This window comes from Callospermophilus lateralis, chromosome X (genome assembly GCF_048772815.1).
Source record: "Callospermophilus lateralis isolate mCalLat2 chromosome X, mCalLat2.hap1, whole genome shotgun sequence".
Taxonomy (NCBI): domain Eukaryota; kingdom Metazoa; phylum Chordata; class Mammalia; order Rodentia; family Sciuridae; genus Callospermophilus; species Callospermophilus lateralis.
Genome location: NC_135325.1, coordinates 40914489 through 40932405, shown reverse-complemented (window position 1 = coordinate 40932405; position 17917 = coordinate 40914489). Strand labels below are relative to the sequence as shown.

Here is a 17917-nt window from a genome sequence, read left to right as displayed (position 1 = left end):
TTGTGGATGTATACGATTGCAAGATTCACTGTGTACTCTTATGTGTATGTTGGAAAGTTATGTCAGATTCATTCTACTGTCTTTCCTTTTCCCATTCCCCTCCCTTCCCTTCATTTCCCTTTGTCCACTCCACTGAACAAATCCCCCCCTTTTATTGTGGGTCAACTTCCACATATCAGCAAAAATATTCAACCTTTGCTTTGGGGAGATTAGCTTATTTCACTTAGCATGATAGTTTCCAGATCCACACATTTATTGTCACAAGTCAAAAAGCCATTCTTCTTTATGGCTGAGTAATATTCCATTGTGTATATGTACCACATTTCCTTTATTCATTCATCTGCTGAAGGGCACCTAGGTTGGCTCCATAGCTTAGCTATTGATTGAGAACTGTGCTGCTATAAATATTGAGGTGGCTGTGCCACTGTAGTATGCTGATTTTAAATCCTTTGGATATATAACAAGGAGTGGGATAGCTGGTCAAATAGTAGTTCCATTCCTAGTTTTTTGAGGAATCTCCATACTGCTTTCCAGAGTGGTTGCACCAATTTGCAGTCCCATGAGCAATATATGATTGTGCACTTTTTTCCCTACATCCTTGCCAACATTTATTATTACTTGTATTCTTGATAACATGCCATTCTGACTGGAGTGAGATGAAATCTCAGTGCAGTTTTAATTTGTACTTCTCTAATTGTTAGAGGTATTGAACATGTTTTCATATATTTGTTGACCACTCATGTTTCTTCTTTTGAGAAGGGTCTACTTAGTTTCTTTGCCCATTTGTTGATTGGATTATTGTGCGCTCTTTTTTGGGGGGGGGGGTCTTAGGTTTTTGAGTTTTTTTTATATCTTGGATATTAACCACCCTATCTGATGTATGGGTGGCAAAGATTTTTATTTTACTTCTTACATTTTGGGGTCTTGTTAAGGAAGTCAGCTTCTGAACCAATATATTGGAGTGTTGGGCCTACATTTTCTTCTAGCATATACAAGTTTCCTGGTCTAATTCCTAGGTCTTTGGTCTACTGTGAATTTAACACCTGCTCCTTGGACCTGGGTGATAACTTCTTTCTTCCATTTGTCAGAAGAGGCCAGAATTGCCCCACAGTTGTTAAATCTTGGAACAGAGAATGGTTGACTTTTTTTGTTGTTTAGTTGTAGATGGACAAAATACCTTAATTTTATTTATTTTTATATGGTGTTGAGGATTGAACCGAGGGCCTCACACGTGCTAGGCAAGTACTCTACCACCGAACCAAAACCCTAGCCCTTGACTGACCTTTTCTAGACACCATATAGGAGTTGGGAGTGTGTTTCTACCCTGTTGTGTGTGTGTGAGAGAGAGAGATGTGTGTGTACCAGAAGGGGATCACACAGTACCTGGGCTTCTGTGCTCCAATGTTCCTTAGATGTGTGGGCCAGTCTGTGGAAGGGCAGCCCATGTATTGCAGATGTATCTGTGTATGTGTGTGTGCCTGCTAGTCTGAATGGGAGCATGGATGTGGAAATTGCAGAATCTGTGTATAAGTACTCACTGACTTCCATATTGATGTGTACACAAGATTGGAGGGGAAGAAAAAGCCAAGGAGCATACTTTGAAGTGGTACCTCCTGGACTGACTGAAACTTTCAAGTTTCCATTGGGAGAAGACTCACAAAGAGAGGAAATCCTTGATGTCTATTTCCTGGCTGTGCGTCCAGATCCTATCTCATTCACAAGTAACATGTGCATGAATTTTCAAGACTAGAGGGATGCTTCTGGTGACCCTCAACCCTGCTGGATTTCAAGACAGGGAGTATCCCACATTGTCTCCTGCTGGGAAGGTACATTACTCTATAACTAACAAAGAGAGGAAGGACACTTTCCTTCTTCCACAGAACACTGGCCCTGGACTGCCTAGCAGGAGGAAGTGAAAGGCAACACAAAGCAGAAGCAGTGACATGAGAGGAGGAGGACTAGGAGGAGAATGAGAACCCTCACTCCATCTGGGGTGTTTTCAAGGATCTAGGTCAGGAACTCTACAGAAGGTGGTAACCAATACATGGAGGCAGGGCGACACAAGCAGCCTCCTTCCCAGGGAAAGAAAATACCACTGGCAATGCTTTTGTTGATGGATGTCCAGTGAGTGTACCTGTAGAACTTTCCTGGTGCAAGGAGAGAGTGACCCTCCCCAACCCCCATCTGCATCCCCCCCTCCACACACACACACACACACACACACACACACACACACATCTTCCCAAGGACCAAGATAGGTGCAGAAACCAGGAACACAATGGACACAAAATGGATAAAATCAGATGAGGCTAGGGCAACTTGATCTGTGTGCATGGTACTCAAGGGGATAGCTCTTCACTCCCCCAGTCCACAAGGGTCATTATGATTTCCAATGAAGTCATTTCATTCTCTGTCTGATCCTCCTGCTTCCTTTCAAGGTCCCCTTCCTGTCAGAACAACAAAGAAACAATTGAAAAACAAGAAAAGACAAGCAAAAATGGAAAGCCAGGGGAGGAACAGGTGAAAAACAAAAACAGAATTATAGTAAGGCAGAAGTCAACTAGAATACCTTAAGTAACAAATGCACAGGTGTCCCACTGAGTGGTATCCCCTATCCTCCCAGGGAAGAGAGCCACCAGCCAAGGCTGTCTTCTCAGCAAAACAGGACCAGGGTGTGAACCTTGTGCAGATAGAGACCTGTTGCGCCATTGATGCTGCTGCTTCCTCCACACAGTCCCCCTGGCTGAAGTGGGAAGGCAGAAAGGAACAAGGGAGGAGGGGGATGGGGAAACACAGGGAACTGACAAGTCAGTCGAGGGCTCCAGCCCACCGAGCCTCACTGTGAATCGCCTGAGTGTGAATGTGGGTGCATGCATGCACAGACCTGCTCCCCTCAGATTAAATGGGGATGCATGTAACTGAGGACATAGGTAAGCTCAGCTGTCCTCAAGGGTGAAAAGTGAGTGCATGCAACTCAATGAGAAAAAAAGATGACCTGTGACACTGAGAGGGGGCATCTCACCACCTATGTCCACCTCCCTGCATCTCTTTCTCCTCAGCTTTTCTCTAAGCAGGTGCAATAGAGACCTTATGATTACTACAGAGAAGGACAAGATCCACAGTAGGTGAGAGGTGGCAGGACAGTAGATGGAGGTGGCTCCTGTTCTCCTGTGGCATTTGCTGCTGGCTTTTGGTTTCTTCTCCACATATTTAAATGTTGTTCTATTTTCAGCAACATCTTAGAGTAGACGCATAGACAAAAGCTTAAATCCACACTTAAACAGGTCCACAGGATGATATTCCAGGGCACTGTGATATTCTGGGAGGTCAATTCATTGCCCTAGAGATTGGTGCATTCCCACTATGACCTACACCTCCGGAAATACAGGAGATATTTGGCATACTGGAATATGTATACCAGGCACACTGCTCTCCATGCAGTGTCAAAGGGAGCCTTAAAGAACTCTCGCAGCAAAGTGATCACTGTTTGGCATCCAAACCAGCCCTGCATAAAGGCCCTGCTACTTGAGCTGGCCTGTCTCCATGGAAACCTTTCAACTGATGGTCTAACACACACACACACACACACACAAACACACACACAGAGGCACACATGCACACTTGCACTAAAAGATCGCCCTCCTGCCCATTCCCACCCTGCTACCTTCTACCTCCATGTCTGACTTATCAGGAGGCCCAAGAGCTCAGATTCAGAGGGGAAATATCTATGTATAGGGATTATTCATAGGCCTTCTCACTCCCACACTTTCACTTAGGGCAAGCCACTTCCAACATCCATCCTCCAACCTTCCCTCTCCCACAACCTCATCCCCACCCTAAGGGATTAAACACCAACTGGACCTAGAACCTCTTAACTTGATACAAGCACTGCTCTTAGTGTAGTACTGAAGCCTGCCAGCCTGGCTTACCTATGCCTGTGCCAGGGACATCTAGATCCCAACCAGTGGGCCAATGCATTGTATGAACACACCAGTAGCGTTCCATAGAAAGGCACTCATGAAACATCTCAGGTAGGGCACAAAAACCTGGGGCACAGAGAGTACAGAGGGGTCCTGTGAGGAAGGCGGCCTGAGGAGATGAGGGCCCCTTCCTATCTCCCAGTCCTACCAGGTTCTTTAGCAGGTGTCTTTGACCTGATACTTTGCAGTGGCTCCTTGGCTCCTTGGTCACAAGGGACTTGGCTACCAAGGGAGAAGTGAAATGCATAATAGGATGCCCTGGTTCCTGCTCTGGTGAGACAAGCAGCTGTCTAGGGAAATGTGGAATGTGCATCCCCACCCCCTTCCCAAGTCAATAGAAGGCAGATTGGGCAATGCACGGGAGAAAAAGTAGGTCTGTGTCCAGAGGGACAAAAACGAAGAGGTGAATCCAGAGAAAAGGAAGAAGCAGAGAGCCAGATATGCCAGGAAGGGGACCAAGAAAGGAAGATCTACAGCCTGACTTAAGGTGCCACAGGCATCCTCTCTGGTGTTTTCAGATAACAAAAGGAGGAAATGGAAGCCTAGGTGGGGGTGGGGAAAAGAGTAACTGTCATTTGTGGAACCACAGTGACATCTAGCGGAAATAATTTCTGAAAAACCCAGGCAAAAGAGACACTTGCTTTGCGCCCGCAGCCTGGAACCAGGGTGGTGTGGTATGGGAATGTAAGAGCAAGGAAGGGCTGCGAAAGCGTACTCTGGCCAAGGAAGGGTCTCCCCCCGGCCAGGGGTCCAAAACACAGGGGGAAGCCTGCCTGCCCTCAGGACCCTACCCAGGAAAAGTGACCGGTCCAGGGGCCCTGGGACCCTGCAGGCACTAGAGCTGCACCAACCAGCACAGGGGGCGGAGCTTCCTGCAGCACCGTTTTAGGACGGGCCCAGGAGAAGCCGCTGGCCGCTGACTGAGCTCCTCCGTTCTGGCCAAGAGTTGCGGGTGCTCCTGCCTGAGGTCACCACACGCTGAGGCCAGGAGGCCCCTTTCCTTCCCGGCAAGACAGCAATCTGTGGCAGCTATGGAGGGCCGCCCACTGTCAGCCTTTTCTTCCTCCGTGCTCCCTGCTGGAAGAGTCAGGGTGTCCCTTGTGCTTGGAATGAGCGGGGGCAAGTGCCAGCCAGGGCGTAACCGTCCACCTCGGTTTGCGGTGGCCATGGGTTGATGGCAAGTGGCGGTGGTGGATCGCGGCCCGGCCCTGATTCCTGCACGGAGCTCGGCTGGACTGGGCTCTGGTGCCCACTCGGCTCCACTCATCGGAAACTCATTCCACTTGATGGCGGTAGAGCACTACACTTCTCAAACGTGACGCCACCTGCCTCTCCACTCCACTCTCCCCCCGCCCTTTGCGTCTTAAAAAAAAACATAGCAGTCTAAAATGTGGGGATGAAGAACAGAAAGCAAAAAAGGGGCTACCATGCCCCAACTGGACCTGCAAACTCACAGGACCGACTGAAGGAGAACCAGGGAGGTGCAGAGGCCGCAGGAATCCTGTTCTAGTGATGAGGCATTCTTTTGCCTTCCCCACGTCCTGCTCTGGCAAGAAGGAACAGGGAAAGGACTTGTCCTGAGGATCACTGTGACTCCACTCCAGGATCTGTATCCTAGGCTGGCTCCTCATACCAGGTGCTGGTCACAAACCAGAGGCAGATTCATTGGTTTGTGTGTGTGTGTGTGTGTGTGTGTTTCCTGAAACCCCAGGCTTCTTGACCAAGGCCTAGGGAGAGGCCACAAACACCTTCAAATGGCCCAAGCAAAGCAGCCTGGAAAAGCCAGGCAACTTCCAACCACAGGTTGGGAGGCAGAAGATTCCTGGGGAAGAGGCACCTAGCAACTCAATCCAGTCTGACTCCTGGTAAGCTGGTCTGGCTTCACAGGGGACCTGCAAAAGGCCAAAGAACACATCAGAAGCTCCTGGCCTCTCAACAGAGGACTCCCTGGGTCCTTAATGTCAGTAGAAGAGGTTGGGAGGGGAACAGTTTACCCAGGAATACAGAGTATGCTCCACTTTCACACCTGCTCTTTGGGCCTAAGTGATAGCTTCCTTCCCTTAATTTGTAAGAGGAAGCCAGAGTTGCCCCCATGATTTACTTGGTTGATAAGGCTTGGGGAAGAGAAGCCTAACAAGGCTTGGAGAAGAGAAGTTCTGACCTTTTCTGATACCAGATTAGTGAGTGATGTGGAGTGTGTGTCTACTCTGTTGGAGGGTGGTGAGAGAGGGAAAGGGAAAAGTGGACACAGGCAAAGGATGACCTAAACCTTGGGCTTCTGTGACTTTGGGTATATACTGATAGTCAAGTCTGCAGGAAGGGGAGTATAAGTGTGTCCTGGTATATTGGTAGGTGTCCATATCTCTGGGTACTTGCCTGTGTGAATGGGACTGTTCATGTTGAAATGGCAGAGACAGTTTACAGGCACACATTGAATACCATGCTGTTGTGGAATTGGAGGGGAGGATAAGGTCACAGGGGACACCTTGAAGTGGTGTCTCCTAGCCCAACTTTGAAACTTTCCAGCTTCCATGGGGAGAAGATTTGCAAGTAGAGAAAAGTCTTGAGGTCTTTTGCTGATCATACATCCGGGGACCTATTTGTTCACAAGTAACATGCAGATGGATTTTTTTTGCAGGACTAAAGGAACACTACTGGTGACCCTCAACCCTGATCAATTTCAATAAAGGATGTAGTGTCTCCCAAGGACCCATAGTGCATCTACCCCTAACCTACAAGCAGAGGAAGGAAGGACACTTGCCTTTTTCCAGAGAACACTATACCTCACCCGGTTAGCAGTAGAAAGTGAAAGGCAATGCAAACAAGATGGATGTCATGAGAAGGGGAAGAGGATGGGGAAAATGAGCACCCTCATTCTTCCTAGGGTGTTTTGAAGGATCTTGAGCCTGAAATCTTCATAGGGTGGTAACCAACACATGGAGGTAGTGACTCTCACTAATGGAAAGCCATGGGAGGAACAAGTGGAAAATGAACAGAGAATTGTAGTGAAGCAGAAGGTAGGAGAATGAACCAGAATAACTTGAATAGCAAGTGGACTTGTGGTTCATGGAGTGGCATCCACTATTCTCACAGGAAAAGAGTACCACCAGCCAGGATTGCATTTTTACCCCCTGGAGACCATGGTATAAGCCTTGTCCAGCCAGAGGTCTCTTGTGCGATGATGGCACTGCCTCCTCCTTGTCCCCCAGGCTAAACTGGAAAAACAGGCAGACAGTGTCAAGTGAGGGGGGCAACAGAGGGAACAGTCAAATCGAGTGGTCCAGCCCACTGAGCCTGGCTTGTGGATTGCCTGTGTATGATGGTGGGTTTGTGGGTGCACAGACCTGCTCACCTCAGCTTAAATACGGATGCATGTAACTGAAGACCTAGACAAGCTCAGCTATCTCCAAGAGTGAGAAGTGAGTGAAGCTCAATGTGAAAAAAAAAAACAGATGACCTGTGACAAAGAGGGAGCATTCTACCACCTGAAAGTCCTCCCTGCATTTCTTTCTCCCCAGCTTTAAGCAGGTGCAATAGATGACCTTATGATTGCTACACAACTTCAAAGTAGTTGAAAGGTAACAGGAGAGTGGATAGAGGTGGTTCCTGTTCACAGATGCATTCTTTGCTTTTGGTTTCTTCTCCCCATATTTAAATGTTGCTCTATTTCCAGCATCATATTAGAGTGGAAGGATAGACAAGTGGTTGAATCCACACTTGGGAGTATCCCCATTGCACTGTGTTGATCTGGGATGTCAAGCTTACTTTGGCAAGAGATGGCTGCATTCCCACTGTGGTCTACACCTCTGAAAAGAGAGCAGACATTTGGCACATGGGAGAATGATGCACCAGGCCCACTGCTCTCCAGGAACGAGCATTGAAGTTAGGCTAAGGAACCTTCACAATAAGGTAACCAGGACATATCTTTCAAACCAGCCCTTCATATAGGTCCTGCTACTTGAGGTGGCCTATCTGCATGGAAACTTTCAAATGGTGGTCTAACTTCTCTACATGCGCACCCAAATACAGAGAATCACAAGAAACATACTTGAACAAACATACCTGCCCCCCTTGCCACATTCCCGCCCTGCTACTACCACCTCCACTTCTCACTTAATATCCAGGGTGAATAATCAGAAGGCACCAGAGCTCTGGTTCAAAGTGCACAGGTCTGCGTATAGGCATAATTCACAGGCCTTCTACCCCACCCCCTCAGCATCTCTGAAGGCACAGGACTTCCTGCATTCAGCTTCCCACCACCCCTCTGTCTGAATCTAAACCCCACCTGAAGATAAAATATTCAGGGTATCTAGAACTACTGAGCATGGAACAGGCACCTACTCCTGGTGTGGAATAGAAGTCTGCCAGCCTGTCTACCCATGCCTCTCAAGGAACACCTAAATTCCAACCAGTGAGCCAATGCAGTATGCTGAGCACAACGGAGGCCTTCCAAGGAGAGGCCCCCATGAAACCCACCTCAGAGAGATCACCTCCCCCCTCCCCAGGCACAAAGGAGTGCCTTGGATTCTGAGGGAGGTGCCATGACCTCCTTGTCCTGCCAGGTTCTCTGGCATGTTATAACCACTTCAGCTGTCCTTGGATCTGACAGTTCTGATCCCCCAACCTGTGCCCCTGTGGCCACAAGGAAGTTTCCTACCCAAGGAAAAGTGAGTTGCACACAAACAAGAGACCCAAGTTTCTGTCCAGGAGGGACATGCAGCTCCATGGGAAATGTTTATGTCCTCCTCTGCCCTGAGAATGGTGGTTGGGTGTATGAAGGAAGGCCATTGGAGGGAGTTAGGTGATGCACACTGGGTCAGGCAGTCTGTGTCCACAAGAACCCATACCAATAGGTGAATTCAGAGGTTAAAAAAAAAAAAAGGAGAGCCTGGTTTGCCCCCAGAGTGGCCAAGTAGGGCAGGTCCACAGCCTATCTGAAGGTGATATGGGTGTCCTATGTCTGGTGCTTTTCAGAACACAAAGGGAGGGAGACAGTGCAAGCTGGGGTGGGGTAAGTAGTGACTGTCATTTGTGGAACCACAGGTCCAACCAGCAGAAATGGTTCTAAAAAGCCCAGACACAAGGGGAATTTACCGCCAGGCACCAGGGTGGTGTGGGATGGGGGTGTGAGAGCAAGGACAGGCTGAGAAGAGCGGATGCTGGGGTCAAGCAAGGGTCTCCCCATCAGGAGTCAAAAGCACAGGGGGAAGCCTGCCTGCCCTCAGGACCCTATCCAGGGAAAGCAGCAGGTCCAGGGGCCCTGGAACCCTGCAGGCGGCAGCACTGCACCAACCAGCCCAGGGCGCCATTTTGGGGCGGGCCCAGGAGAAGCAGCTGGCTGCTTACTGAGCTCGATGACCTTGGGATCTGGGGTCTGTGTGAGGAATTACAGGTGCCCCTGCTGGAGGCCGCCATGATACTGAGGCCGGGAGATCCCTTTCCTTGCTGGGTACACAGCAACCTGGAGGTTTTGGGGACCACATGGTTTACGCTAAGCTGTCCTTTGCCACTGTCTGTAGCAGCCATGGTGGGCCTTCCACTGCCAGCCTTTTCTTCCTGTGTGTTCCCTGGCGGAGGAGCCAGGTGCCCTTACTCCTCGGAATGAGCACAGGGCAAGTGCCAGCCAGCCAGGGCATAATCATCCAATTTCGCTTACAGTGGCGGTGGATCCGTTCCTGGTCTTCTGCGTGTTGCTGATTTCCACCCAGCTCTGCTGCCTTGTGGCTCAGCTCACCAGAAACATATTCCGCTTGATGGCAGTATAGCTCCATAAATCTCAAGTATAATGCTACCTGTTGTTATATAGAGAGCAAGCTCCCCCACCCTTTGGGTCTTGAAAAAAAAATCTAAAAACTGAAGGATAGAAAAAGAAAATAGCCACCTTACTTCCACTCTGATCCAGGAACTCACAGGACCAACTGCTCAAGAACCAAGGGCTGGACAACCTGTAGGAATCTACTTTCCTGGCAGCCTTTCTTCCTTCTTCCCCCAGCAGGGGCACCTGTAATTCCTCACACAACATTCTCTCCAGTTGACTTAACTAGGGAAGGGACACATCCTGGGGCTCACTGTATCTCCATTCCAGGATTCAAATCCCAGGCTGGCTCCACAGAAGACCAGGTCCTGATCAGAGTGCTACCTGGCTCATGGTTTTCCTGCAGCCCTGGGTTTCTTGATCAAGGCTTGGGGATTCAGATAGAGGCCGCACTAAAGCCAGAATTAAAGACAGGCAGTCAGTATAGATATGAAATCTGAGGCCATCTTGGGTCTGGGAAGTAGGAGACCACCCCAAAGGAATTGAAATGTTAATGCCTTCAGAGCCCTCCCTCCACCCTTAAGAGATAACCTGCCCTTCCTCCAACCTGTTGCTAAGGTAATCTGTCCCATAAATTGTCCCTCCCTACAGGAAGTTATAAAAGTTATTAGTTAATGTCTCCTGGGCTGCTGCCTGCCTGAATCACTCCATTTGGCCCTTAGCCCTGCCCATCTGCTTCTCACCTTTTGGCTACCCCACTGGCATCACCTGGGCCTAGTCAGGTACACAGGAAGGAGAGAGAGAATGGGGAAGAAGGCAGAAGAACAAAGAAAGTCTAGATGTATAAAGGGGGCAGGATGCCCTCACTTCTTGGGATACTAGGATACCAGCTATTCCCTCCCTTCTCCCTCCAGGGAGAAGTCTGTGTTACTCCTTTTTAAATAAACCCTGCTTTATATGCTTGCCTCAGCCTGCTTCTCTAATGTTATACTTCAACATGTGAGGAAGCAGAACTTGTCACCAATAACCAGTGGTAGCAACACCACCTTGGGCTAGCCCAGCCAAAGCAGCCAGGAAAGGCCACAGCAAACTCCAGCCACAGGTTGGGAGGAGCAGCTTCCCCAGAATGCACTTGCCAACTCACTCCAGTCTTACTCCTGGCAGGCTGACCTGGCATTCACTAGGGGACCGGCAAAAGGCCAAAAAACACATCTCCTGAGAGGCTCATGGCCTGAGTATTCTCCTATCCTTACTGCCAGTGGGAGAGGTTAGTGTGGGAGGGCTGTTTACCCAGGACTACAAAGTATACCCCACTTTCATACCTGTTCCTTGGGCCTAGGTGATAGCTCCCTTCTTTCATTCGTAAGAAGAGGCCAGAAGTTCTCCATGGATTACCTGGTTGTTAAGGCTTAGAGCAGAAACTGGTAGTCTTTTTCTCCGATAACAGATAGTGATAGGGAACAGACAGACATGAGTATAAGGGAATAATTCAATAAAATGGGCCCACTGTGCTGATCCCCGCATGCTTTCTTTGCCAAGAAGAAATTTAAATGCAGTTCTGCCTGGCTTAAGTAGACAGACATGTCACATTCCTCAGCAAACTACCTACTATCTTTTTTTTTTTTTTTGGTGGTGGTACTGGGGATTAGTGTTTGCAGGCAAACACTCTACCAGCTGAGCTATATCCCTAGCCCTTACTATCTACTATCTTCAGGAAAAATGCAGGCCTAAAATAATATGGATAAGAGACTTTTAAGAACAGGTTCCAATTAGAACTGATCAGTATGGACAAAATGACCTAGAGTTGTCATGTGCAATAGAGGACTTTAAAGTTTGATATCATACTGCTATCAATCAAAAGTCAAGAGGTGGGGGCTGGGGATATAGCTCAGTTGGTAGAGTACTTGTCTTGCATGCACAAGGCCCTGGGTTCAATCCCCAGCACCAAAAAAAAAAAAAGAAAGAAAGAAAGAAAAAAGGAAAAAAAGTTAAGAGGTGGACCTGGGCAGGACTCTGGAAACTTCTCTGAGATACCAAATAAAATAGGAATACAGGAGAGGCACACATTCCCTCTCCTCTCTCAGAGAACCACTCTCTCCCTTGAGAATGCCCCCTTTCCTCCTTTCCCATCCCTTCTAATAATCTTACCATGTTACTCTGAGTGACATGTCTGAAATTTTTCTGACTTAATCACAAGAGTCAGGGTTTGAGGAAGGGCTTTTGGATGGCCTCAGTTTCCCAGAAGGCACCAGCCCTGTAACAACAGGAGGTGGGATTGTGTGTGTGTATGTGTGTGTATGTGCGTGTGAAGGGGGTGACCCAGAGCCCTGAGCTTCTGTGCTTCAGTATATCTTTGGATGTGTGTACCAGTGTAGATAATGGAGTCTACGGGGGACCCACGTGCATGCAAGTGTATATGTGGGTGTCTGTGTGGGTGCCTCTGCCTGTCTAAGTGGGAGCATTCATGTGAAGATGGTGGAGATACAGTGCAGGTACACACCAAATTCCATCCTGTTGTGTACATAGGTTTGGAGGGGAGGAAAGGCAACAGAGCACACCTTGAAGTGATGCATCCTGGACTAACTTTGCAACTTTTCAGATTCTGTGGGGAGAAGACTTGCAAGGAGAAAAAAGCCTTGAAGTCTTTTGCTGGAAGTGTGCCCAGGGAGGGTTCTATTTGTTCACAAGTAACATGTGCATGTTTTTGTTTATCTGTTTGATTGTTTGCAGGACAGAAGAGACTCTTCTGGGGATCTTCAGCCATACTTTATTTCAAGAAGGTAGAATGTCCCCCCATGACCTCATGCTAGGATGGTGAATGCCCCCATAACCAACAAGCAGTGGATGGACACTTGCCTTCCTTCACAAAACACTGGCCCTGGACTGACTATCAGTAGAAAGTGAAAAACAAGGAAGAAGAGGGATGGCATAAAAGGAAAACTATGATGAGGAGGAGAATGAGCATACTTATTCCACCCAGGTATTTTCTTTTTTTCATTTTAAAAAACTGCAAATAAAAAGTTTAATTTCATAAACTGAGTTGATCATTTATAAATACACTAAAGGATAGTCCACTCAAATTTAGATTAAGTATACATACAGTATTTCCATAAAATGACTTTTCTAAAAGGTCATAGGCAAATGAATGATTTATCTCACCCAAAATACTTAAAGATTTGAAATGAAAAAAAAAAGGAATCCTTTTTTAGATATTAAAGCAAAAACTTTGAAGACATATTGTTAAAAGAATCTGACAACTGATATTTCAATCTGATGTCCTTGGGATTCTAAAATACCACAGAGATGACTGAATCTTCCCTATTGTTAAAAAAAAAAATCTAAAAGCCTAAGGCTAGCTTCACCCCTGTAAAGTGCCAGATGACACCCCCAAGTACTGTGTTAATCAGCTGCCTCCTTGGCTGTGATTTCAGCACCTTGGGGTGGGTCAGTGGACAATAGCAAGAGCTCCACTGTGTAGGAATCCTCAATCAAAGGCATGGAAACCTGATCAACAGGCCCTCTGTTGCATACTTGTCATGTTCTTCCCTGGCTAAATCCTCATTGTGGATACACACCTGGCTCCAATCTCAAGAAACTCAGGATAGATAGTCGGGGATCTTTGAATAAAGATCAAAGTAACCTGTGACTTGTCCGAGTAACCCTGAGGGAAAAGACCTGAAATAGGAATGTTCCCCTGACCATGTAACCACAACTGGATATTCCATGACTCACCAAAGTACAGTTGTTTTCAAACACTTTGTATCATAAACAGCGTCCATTATATTCTCTTCACCTCTTTTTTTTTTTTTTAAGTTGTGGTTGGACACAATATCTTTGTTTTATTTATTTATTTTTATATGGTGCTGAGGATTGAACCCAGGGCCTCGCACATGCTAGGCGAGCACTCTACCCCTGAGCCACAACCCCAGCCCCTCTCTTCACTTCTTGACATAGTTTTAGAGCCTGCAGTTAAAAACTGCTCAGTCAGGATGGCTTAACCTCCACTTCCTATTTATAGATTTCATTTGACAGCCACAAAAGCTGTTTTGTTGCAATTAAAGTAATATTTAACTAAAATACAGTACCCGATTTGTGGTTTTCACATAATTGAATAAAAATCCTAAAGGATATGGGCTGGGTTGTGGCTCAGAGGTAGAGCACTTGCCTAGCATATGTCAGTACCACATAAAAATAAAGATATTGTGTTCACCTATAATTAAAAAATAAATATTTTTAAAAATAAAAAGCTGAAAAGATAAAATTGTTTACATCTTATCTCCATTCTAGTGAAACAAATTACTGACTCCTAACTTTTAAAAAAAAGTTGCAGTTATGAATTAAAACCTGATCATCCCCTTGGAGCTGGGGTTGTGGCTCAAGTGGTAGAGTGCTTGCCTAGCATGCATGAGGCACTGGTTTTGATCCTCAGCACCACATAAAAATAAAATAAAGATACTGTGTCCACCTACAACTAAAAACTAAATATTAAAAAACCCCTGATCATCCCATTTCATAATTGATGAGTTAGGCTGCTTCTAGTGGACTTTCAAACACAGTGTGACCTGGCCTGATGAAGAGTAAGACACATATGCATTACAGTGTGAGCAGGCAAGTGGCCCCAGACACTGCCCTCATGTACCACATAGCCCTGTTGGGTGCCACCCAGGGTATTTTCATAGATCTAGTCCAGGAACCCTTCACAAGACGGTAACCAACATATGGAGTGACAAGTGCTCACAATGCTAGGAAAAGAACTCACCACCCAGAATGCTGCCCCATGAGTGTGCATGTAGGACTTTTCCAGGGCAAAGGCAGATTGTGACCCATAAGTTAGTTATGTCATCAGTCCATTCTAACCAGCCAGAGGGCCAGAGAGTGACCCTACCAACTCCTCACCCCCATCCTCCCACCACCTGTTCCCCAGGACCAAAGCAAGAGTCTACCCCAGGAACACAAGTGTGCAAGAAATGGGGACAAACTTGGCACAAGGAAAATGGAGATCCTCGCTGATGGTGCTCAAGTCAAGAAAAGTGAAGAGCCCTCCCTCTCCAGTGCACACAAGAGTCATCATGATTTCCACAGAAGTCATTCTGTTGTCTTCCTGATCCTCCTGCTTCCTCTCAAGGCCTCCTTCCTACCAGAACCCAATCTCCACAAAGCAACAACTGGAAAACCAGAAGTGACAGGAAGAGAACAGATGGAAAATGAGAGAATTATATTGAAGCAGAAGGCAAGAGAGTGAACCAAAATACCTTGAATCTCCAATGCACAGGTGTCCCACTGAGTGGTATCCCTTGTCCTCCCAGGGAAGAGAGCCACCAGCCAAGGCTGTCTTCTCAGCAAAACAGGACCAGGGTGTGAACCTTGTGCAGATAGAGACCTGTTGCGCCACTGATGCTGCTGCTTCCTCCACACAGTCCCCCTGGCTGAAGTGGGAAGGCAGAAAGGAACAAGGGAGGAGGGGGATGGGGAAACACAGGGAACTGACAAGTCAGTCGAGGGCTCCAGCCCACCGAGCCTCACTGTGGATCGCCTGAGTGTGAATGTGGGTGCATGCATGCACAGACCTGCTCCCCTCAGATTAAATGGGGATGCATGTAACTGAGGACATAGGTAAGCTCAGCTGTCCTCAAGGGTGAAAAGTGAGTGCATGCAACTCAATGAGAAAAAAAGATGACCTGTGACACTGAGAGGGGGCATCTCACCACCTATGTCCACCTCCCTGCATCTCTTTCTCCTCAGCTTTTCTCTAAGCAAGTGCAATAGAGACCTTATGATTACTACAGAGAAGGACAAGATCCACAGTAGGTGAGAGGTGACAGGACAGTAGATGGAGGTGGCTCCTGTTCTCAGGTGCATTTGCTGCTGGCTTTTTTGGGGGTGGATGGGGGGTACTGGGGATTACTCAACCACTGAGCCACATCCCCAGCCCTATTTTGTATTTTATTTAGAGACAGGATCTCACCAAGTTGCTTAGTGCCTCGCTGTTGCTGAGGCTGCTTTGAACTCACCATCCACCTGCCTCAGCCTCCCGAGCCACTGGGTTTACAAGTGTGCACCACCGTACCTGGCTGCTGCTGGATTTTTGTTTCTTCTCCCCATATTTAATGTTGCCCTACTTTAAGCAACATCTTAGAGTAGAAGCATAAACCAAAGTTTGAATCCATTCTTGGAAGGACCCACAGGATACTACAGGATGCTGGGATACTCTGAGAAGTTATATTATTTTGCCTAGAGTTCAGTTTGTTCTTACTGTAGCCTATACTTCCAGGAAGAGAAGAGACTTACAGCATATTGGAAAATGATGCACCAGGCCTACTGCTTTCCAGGCACTGAGTGTTGAGTGGAGCTTAAGAAACTCTCACAAAGTGACCAAGAATTGACTTAACCCTTCAACTGGGTCTATCTTTCTCTGTGCACACACATACACATGCACATACACACACACACACAGGCATACTTGCACTCCCTCCTACCCATTCCCACTCTGCTATCTATCACCTCCACTTCTTACTTAATTTCCAGGGTGAATAATTAGGAGTCCCTAGTGCTCAGGTAGAGAGGGAGAGATCTATGCACGGGGATAACTCATAGGCCCTAGTCTCCCCACTTTCATAGAAGGCACTGTGCTTCTTGCTCTAACTTCCCACTTCTACCCCCCCACACAACCTCCACCCACCCTAAGGGATAAAGCACAGAGGGGACCTAGAATCACAGAGCATGATACAGACACCTGCTCCTGATGGGACTGAAGCCTGCCATCCTGGCTATCCATGCCTGAGCCTTGGAGCACCTAGGGAACATTTAAGAGTGTGTTATATTAACAAACAAAATCATGAAACCCACCACAGGGGACACAACCACCTGAGGCACAGAGGAGTGCCTGGGGTCCTATCAGGGAGGTATTCTGAGGGCAGAGGGAATCTCTTCTATCCACCCTGACCTGAGAGGTTTTGTGGCATGTTGTAATCACTTCCACACCCCTTCCTGGACTTAACAGCTTTGGCCCTAGATCCCTGTTCCTTTGGTTACAGGGAGTTTCTACCCAGGGAGAAGTGAAGTGCCCATACGAAAGAAAAGGAGGCCCAGGTTCCTGTACAGGTGGGACATGTAGCTTCCTAAGGGAATGTAAATGCTCACACCCCCAACACACACACACACATACACACACACACACACACACACACACACACACATCCCCCAACCACCCTGGCACCTCCAGGAGCCAGTGGAGGACATTTGGAAAATACATGAAAAAAGGGACCCCTACCAAGGGGTGAATCCAGAGGGAAGGAAGAAGGGGACAGCCTTGTTAAGCCCCAAATGGGCCAAACTGCAGGATATCAGCAACCCTGATGAAGGGGTGGGGGTGGGGGCAAAAGGGGGGGGGGGTCCTGTGTCTGGTGCTTTTCAAGCCACGAATGGAGGAGAGGAGCTGCGATGGGAAGTAAGGTAAATAGTGACTGTCATTTGTAGAACCACGGTTCCATCTAGCAGAAATGGTTTCTGAAAAGCCCAGGCACAAGGGACACTTACCTTGTGCCAGCAGCCTAGCACCAAGTTGGTGTGAGATGGGAATGTGAGAGCAAGGACGGTCTGGGAAGGCTAGACTTAGGCCTAGCAAAGTCTACCTGACCAGGGGTCCAAAATATAGGGAGAAGACTGCATGCCCTCGGGACCCTACCCGGGAAAGCAACAGGTCCAGGAGCCCTGGGACCCTGCAGGCAGCTGTGCCGCACCAACCAGCCCAGGGGGCGGAGCTTCCCGCAGCGCCATTTTAGGGAGGGCCCAGGAGAAGCCGCTGGCTGCTGACTGAGCTCAGGTCTGGCCTTGGGGTCTGGGGTCTGTTTGAGGAGTTGCAGGTGCCCCTGCCTGGGGTAGCCTGTGTCGCTGAGGCCCCTTTCCTCGTTGGGAAGACAGCAGCCTGTGGCAGCCATGGCGGGCCTCCTACTGCCAGACTGTGTACCCTGGTGGAGGAGCCAGGGTTCCCTTCGACCTCAGAAGGAGCTCTAGACAAGTGCCAGCCAGGGTGTAACCGTCCACCTTCACGCTGGATGACTGTGGAGTGATGGCGGTGGCTATATCAGTACCTTGACTTTTGCCCACTGCTGGGCTCTAATCACCAGAAACATATTCCGCTTGATGGCGGTATGACTCCATGAATCTCAAATATAACTCTATC

At 48.0% G+C, this 17917-nt stretch overlaps 1 long non-coding RNA gene across 1 annotated transcript; it reads right to left on the bottom strand.

Annotated features, from left to right (window-relative positions):
* Nucleotides 1-2217: 2217 nt before the first annotated feature.
* On the bottom strand, nucleotides 2218-17912 carry LOC143639098 (uncharacterized). The gene is made up of 3 exons (XR_013154665.1): nucleotides 14988-17912; nucleotides 2570-2743; nucleotides 2218-2447 (listed from the first exon to the last, which is right to left on the bottom strand). It is a non-coding gene; the product is annotated as an uncharacterized LOC143639098 (long non-coding RNA).
* Nucleotides 17913-17917: the final 5 nt, after the last annotated feature.